At 38.8% G+C, this 7,619-nt stretch overlaps 1 protein-coding gene across 1 annotated transcript in view; it reads left to right on the forward strand.

Annotated features, from left to right (window-relative positions):
- TTLL5 (tubulin tyrosine ligase like 5) overlaps window positions 1–7,619 on the forward strand; it is a 308,822-nt gene that overhangs the window by 276,455 nt on the left and 24,748 nt on the right. The gene's annotated exons all lie outside the window — the stretch shown is intronic.

The following is a 7,619-nucleotide window of genomic DNA, read 5'->3' on the forward strand; positions in this document are numbered from 1 at the left end:
AATGTTCCCAAATGCTCAAAGAGGCAGACAAATGGAGAGCAAAATTGACAGAGTTGTAGGATCACTCCAGAAGATCAAACATTCATCTTATAGGAATTCCCAAAGGAGCAGAGGATGGTCTTAAAGCTAGAGATGCTGTACTGCAAGAGATTATGGAGGAAAATTTCCCAGTCATTGGAAGAGATACAGAACTTCAGATAGTTGAGTTTCAGAACCCCAGCAAGACTCAATCCAAATAAGGCATCTCCCAGACACATTGTGATTAACTTTGCCAAAGTTAAGATGAAGGAGAAAATTCTACAAGCAGCCAGATGTAAGAAAAGCATCACTTACAAAGGGAGAAATATCAGAATGACTGGAGATCTCTCAGCCAAAACGTGTCAAGCCAGAAGAGGATGGTCATCGACCTTCGGTCTCCTAAAACCGAACAACTTTCAGCCCAGGATCCTGTGTCCAACTAAACTGAGTTTCATTTGGGATGGAGAAATCAAATACTTTAATGACATAGACATGTTGAAGAAATTTGTCATAACTAAACCAGCTTTCCAGGATATTCTCAGACCCATCCTCCACAATGATCAGCACAATGCTCTACCACCAAAATAAACTCACTCAGAAATTTTTGAATAAAACCCAACTTCCACAGTGATGAAAGGATTAAAAATGTCAACTGGACATCTGAAAAACCTGACACCCAAAACACAACCAGGCTTATTAGTTCTTTCAATTAATGTGAATGGTTTAAATTGTCCTCTAAAGCGGCACAGGCTGACTGAATGCATAAACTCAGACCAGATATCTGCTACATACAAGAATCTCATCTTACCTTAAAGGATAAAAACAGACTCAGGGTGAAGGAATGGACTTCTATAATACAGACAAATAGAAACCAGAAAAAAGCAAGGGTTGCAGTTTTAGTTGCAGATACAATTGGCTTTAAACCAACAAAGATAAAGAAAGATAAGGATGGTTACTACATATTTGTCAAGGGAACACCCAGCATGAAGAGATTTCAATAATTAACATTTATGTACCCCACCAGAATGCTCCTCAATTCATAAATGGATATGAAAAACTTGATATCTTCCTGCACTATAATCATTGGAGATTTTAACACCCCTTTGACAGTTTTGGATAGATCCTCCAAGAAAAAACTAAACAAAGAAATATTGGACTTATACTGACTCTAGAACAAATGGACTTAACAGACCTCTACAGAACATTTCATCCTAGTAAAACGAATACACATTCTTCTCATCAGCCCAAGGATCATCCTCCAAAATTGATCATGTCCTAGGACACAAATCTAACCTCAGCAAATTTAATATAATAAATATTATTCCTTGTATTTTCTTGGACCACCATGGAATAAAAGTTGAACTCAACAGCCACATGAATCTTCATACTCAAAGTCATGGAAACTAAATAATCATAGGCTGAATGGTAGCTGGGTGAAAGCTGAGATTAAGAAGGAAATCACCAAAATTTTGGAACAAATTATCAAAACCTGTAGGATCTTGCAAAGGCAGTCCTAAGAGGGAAATGTATAGCATTGGAAGACTTCATCAAGAAAACAGAGAGGAAGCCAACAACTTAATGGATCATCTCAAGCAACTGGAAAAGGAAGAACATTCCAACCCCAAACCCAGCATAAGAAAAGAAATAACCAAAATAAGGGCAGAATTAAATGAAAGGAAAACAAAAGAATCATTCAGAAGATCAGTGAAACAAAAATTTGGTTTTTTTGGAAAGATTAATAAAATTGATAAACCTTTGGCCAACCTAACCAGAAACAGAAAAGTAAAATCTCTAATATCGTCTGTCAGAAACAATAAAGGAGAAATAATAGACATTTCAGACATTCAAATAATCCTCACTGATTACTACAAAAAACTCTATTCCCAGAAATATGAAAATCTGAAGGGCAAGGATGCCCACTGTCTCCACTGCTATTCAACATAGTAATGGAAGTCTTAGCCATCGCAAGCAGGCAAGAGAAGGCAATCAGGGTATCCAAATAAGGTCAGAGGAAATCAAACCCTCACTCTTCTCAGATGATATGAGTTGAGTCCCTAGAAAATCCCAGGGACTGAACTACAAAACTCTTAGAAGTGATTAAGGAATACTGCAATGTCTCAGGATACAAAATCAGTACTTACAAATCAGTAGCTTTTATATACGCCAACAATAGTCAAACTGAAAAAATAGTCAAGGACTATTCCTTTTATGTAGTGCCAAAGAAGATGAAATATCTGGGAATTTACCTAACAAAGGATATGAAAGAGCTCTATAAAGAGAACTATGAAACGCTGAGAAGAAAAATAGCTGAAGACGTTAACAAATGGAAAAACACACCATGCTCATGGCTGGGAAGAATCAACATTGTGAAAATGTCCATACTACCCAAAGCAATCTACAGATTTAATGCAATGCCTATTAAAGCACCATTGTCATACTTTAAAGAGCTTTAAAAAATAGTGCTTCGTTTTATATGGAATCAGAAAAAAACCTCGAATAGCAAATACATTACTCAGAAATAAAGAGAAATCAGGAGGTATCACATTACCAGACTTCAGGCTATACTGTAAATATATAGTGATCAAAAAAAATCTATAGTTATTAAAACAGCATGATACTGGCAGAAAAACAGAACGGTAGATTTATGGAACAGAATAGAGAACCAAGAGATGAACCCAGCTACTTATCATCATTTGATCTTTGACAAGCCTATCAAAAACATTCATTGGGGGAAAAACTCCCTATTTAACAAATGGAGCTGGGTGAACTGGCTGATGACCTGTAGAAGACTGAAAATGGACCCCCACCTTTCACCATTAACAAAAATTCATTCTCACTGGATAAAAGATTTAAACTTAAGACATGAAACTATTAAAATACTAGAAGAGAGTGAACACTTGAAGAAATCATCCTGGGAGAATATTTTATGAGGAGCGCCCCCCTCCCCCCCGGGGCAATTGAAGCAACACCAAAAATACATTACTGAGACCTAATCAAACTAAAAAGCTTTTGCACAGCCAAGAGCACAGTAAGTAAAGAAGTAAAGCAAATACACAACCTTCAGAATGGGAGAAGATTTTTGCAGGTTACGCTTCTGACAAAGGTCTGATAACTAGAATCTGCAGAGAACTCTAATCAATAAGAAAAGAACAAATAACCCCATTTCTATGTGAGCAAGACACTTGAACAAAAACTTCTCCGAGAAGACAGGCACATGAAAAAATGCTCATCATCCTTAATCGGAGAAATGCAAATCAAAACCACATAGATATCATCTAACTCCAGTAAGATTAGCCCACATCACAAAATCCAAAAACTACAGATGTTGGCGTGGATGCAGAGAGAAGGAAACACTTCTACACTGCTGGTGGGAATGCAAGCTAGTATGAACCTTTTTGGAAAGAAGTTTGGAGAATACTCAAGGAACTAAAAGTAGACCTGTCATTGATCCTGCAATTCTTCTACTAGGTATATATCCAGATGATCAAAAATTATTTTACAACAAAGACATTTGCACCAGAATGTTTATTGCAGCCAATTCATAATTGCCAAGACATGGAAACAGCCCAGGTGCCTATTGACCCATGAGTGGATTAACAAATTGTGGTATATGTACACCATGGAATACTAAGCCATTAAAAAAAGATGAAGACGTCACATCTTTCATGTTTACCTGGATGGAGCATATTCTTCTTAGTAAAGTATCTCAAGAATGGGGAAAAAAGTATCCAATGTATTCATTCAATACTACTATGAAATCAATATGTAATCACCTATAGATTCATATGAATGTAAAACATAATTATAGTCCAGAAAGTAGAAAGGAAGAGGAGAGAGAGGGGAGGGGAGGGGGGAAGCAGAAGAGAGGGTATTTGGGGGGACCTCTCCTAATGTGCATTGATGCAATGGTACATTTCAAAACTGTTAAGAAAAGAGTATAATTGTGATGGATATGTTGCTTAGTTCAGTGTAAGCATTTAACATTATATATCAAATCAGTACACTGAACCCCATAAACGTACCAGTGTACACAGTTATGATTTAATAAAAAAAAAAAAAGAAAGTAGATTAGTGATTGTCTATGGCTGGGTTTAGGGGAGGGAAACAGGGAATGACTATAATGGGAATGGGGTTTCTTTTGCAGAGTAATGAAAATGTTCTAAAATTTGATTGTAGTGATAGTTACACGACTTTGTGAATACAGTGAAAACCAATGAACTGTACACTTTAAAATGGGTGGATTTTATTACTACATGCAATATATCTCAATAAACCTTAGAGAGTTAATAATTTTTTTTTCTTTTTTGAGACAGTCTCACTCTATTGCCCTGGGTAGAGTGCTGTGCATCATAGCTCACAGCAACCTCAAACTCCTGGATTCAGGCAGATCCTCTTGCCTCAGCCTCCTGAGTAGCTGGGACCACAGGTGGCCTGCCCCAACGCTTGTCTACTTTTTCTATTTTTAGTAGAGACAGGGTCTCACTCTTGCTCAAGCTGGTCTCGAACTCCTGAACTCAGGTAATCCACCAGCTTTAGCCTCCTAGAGTGCTAGGATTACAGGTATGGGCCACTGTGTGCAGCTTTAATATTTTTAAAGTAAAACAAAACAAAATCCTTCAGTGTCAAATGCAGTCAAATTGTATATATATCTTAGCCAAATTCTTTAAGAAATAGTGTGTCATGTTTATTAATTTAGCAAATATTTGGCTGCCTCCTTTGTGTGGGTGTGTGTGTAAGGTCTTAGGCAAAAAGATACCTAAACCATTGGTAAGGGGCCGAGCTATGCCCCTAATGTTCTACCCTCCCAAGGAAGGTGGTATGTGGGAGATAGCAGCTGTCCTGGACCTGGCCTCACTTGATTTTTCCCTGTTTGGAAAGGTGTCAGTCTCCTGGGTATTTCTTTTGCTTTAGTCAGCATAGAGCTAGGAGAACCTTGACTATAGTTTCATTGCCTTAAGCTTCACTTCATGCTCCAAATCCACGAAAGAGCAGCTGAGAATGGGGCTAACTGTGCCACCAATTGCTTCCCTCCCATTGTTAATCCCTTTAATTCTGCACCCCTCCCTTGACACTGTCCTGTTGCCCACTTGTGATAAGATACAACAAGTGGTTTGGACTTGAAAGGTGATTCTTGGAGATACCTCAAATGACCCAGCCCCTGGCTCTCGGGGATGCTCTTGGTGTGCATTTCTAGGGAGCACCAGTGATCTTCTCTGGGCTAACCCTTCCCAACAAAGAAGGTTACTGCTGTTGACTCTCTCGAGGTCCTGACCTCACTGCCAGGGTGATTAGGAAGAGCAGCATTTCATTGCTAAGCAAAGTTAAAGAGGCTTGGCGCCTGTGGCTCAAGTCGCTAAGGCACCAGCCACATACACCTAAGGTGGCGGGTTCGAATCCCCAGCCCGGGCCCGCCAAACAACAATAATGGCTGCAACCAAAAAATGGCCAGGCGTTGTGGCGGGCGCCTGTAGTCCCAGCTACTTGAGAGGCAGAGACAGGAGACTCCCTTGAGCCCAGGAGTTGGAGGTTGCTGTGAGTGTGATGCCATGGCACTCTACCCAGGGGGATAGCTTGAGGCTTGGTCTCAAAAAAAAAAAAAAGTTAAAGTCAAAGATAAAGAAACTTTCTTTCCTTTTTAGTTTTTATGGAAGAATTTATGTTTTGCCGTTTAAATTATTCAATCATGGGACAGCTAGCTTTGTGATGAATGAAAAAAATACATATATATTTACACACACATATATATACTTCTGCTTTGCTCTGTCATTGCCTGGTCAAAATGTTACAGTTTTATTTAAAATTACATTTATTTCCTTCATAAACCTTGGCTTTTATGGCAAAACACAGACACACACACATTATGAGTCACTTTTTAATCTATATGTGCTCTTTGCAGAGAACACTAGAATTAAGCTAGTTCTAATTTATTCTTCTTCCTAGATGGACGTATTTATCAGTATTCTAAGATGCTCATGACATTTATAAATGACCACTTCCCAATGCCATGTGGATGGAGAAAATCTGCTGTTAGTTGAGGGTAAAGGGAATGATAGAGCGTTAACTTGCCAGTGCTGTCAGGAGGGCCTGGGGATTGTAGGGCATGAGGAAAGCTTCTTCTCCCCCTTCCTGGGCTCTCCCTAGTTGCTGTAGGAAGGGGAGTAGGAGGAAATGGAATCTGCCCTGGTCATGGGATTTTTTTAAAGAAACAAAGCATGATCTGATGAAGAGCAGGTTAATCCTGCTATTTCATTTCCCTTTCAGAAAGGGTGGGGGCAGGACTGTGATATGAAGTATTCAGTTTCACATCTGTTCCAGGAATTATCCTCGGCATAAATCCATTTTTCTTTTATGCATCCTAAATCATCCCAGGGAACTCCTCCTGCCCACACTCTCCACCCCCTCAGTTTATTTCATGGCCACAGAGCAGCTGACAGACTCCCAGAGAGATCATCTTGTCATTGGTACAGCAGGAGGGAATCTTCCGAGTCTTAGAAGTCAGAATTTCTGTGGCTCAGGGGTATCAATTTGGTGTGGTGTTCTCCATGAACTATCTAGAATAGAGTAAGTACCAGCAGCGTGATATGATGAAAGAGGACACAATTTAAAATCAGAAAAACCAGTTCTCATCTCAACCTTGCTACTATTTGTGTGAGCTGAACCAAGTCATCCAACCTCTTTGGGCTCAAGGTCTGCTTCTGGGAAATCAGGGCAGTGTTTTCCAAAGTATGTTCGCAAAGTACAAATCATCACAGTCAAGTAAGTTTGAGAAATGCTATTTACCCTGTATCACTTCTTAAAGAATCATAATATATTAGTATAATAAAGACTCTGAGGTGTCTTCTGATAAAGAAACTTATTTTTAACCCAGCATTTCTCAAATTCATGTGACCTGGAACCATTTTCCTTTAACACTGATTACTTTCTTAAGACACTTTGAGAAACAAGGTTCGTGTCCAGACTGCTAAAAATCTATGTAATCTGTCACATGCCATGGTTACCAAACTTAAAGTTATTTTTCAACTTTGAAGTCTCATTCTTGGGAAAAAAAATAATTTCATATGTGGCAAGTGTGACTTTTGGTTTTAAAAACTGAACTTAAGTGCCTGAGCAATTATGCAGACCACCACAGTCTTATAACTAGAATTGTGAAAAAGTTTTCTAGAACTTCTGTTTTCTACCCTCACCTGTCAGATGTTTAGTGTTCTCATGTGGTCTTTGGGTGGTCTATTAAATATGCTCAGCACAATATTAGGAATAACAAAATACATCCAAAGATCCCTAACCCATAATTCAGAGAATAAAAATATAAAAGAAAAGTAGAATTTCAAGTTTTAGTGTAAGGCAAAAGAATGACTACAAATTCTTATGTTGACAAATGTTAGCACAAGTTGATATCTCTAATCTGAAAATCCAAAATCTGAAATGCTCCAGAATCCAAAACTTTTTGACTGCTGACATGGCACACTCAAAGGAAGTGCCCTTGGGGGCATTTTGGAGTTGGGATTTTTAGATTATGAATATTTAGCCTGGGCTCGGCACCTGTGGCTCAAGCGGCTAAGGCGCCAGCCACATACACCTAAGGTGGCAGGTTCAAATCCCCA

Source organism: Otolemur garnettii, unplaced genomic scaffold, assembly GCF_000181295.1.
Source record: "Otolemur garnettii isolate 467f Iridium unplaced genomic scaffold, OtoGar3 scaffold00020, whole genome shotgun sequence".
In the NCBI taxonomy this organism is placed as follows: Eukaryota; Metazoa; Chordata; class Mammalia; order Primates; family Galagidae; genus Otolemur; species Otolemur garnettii.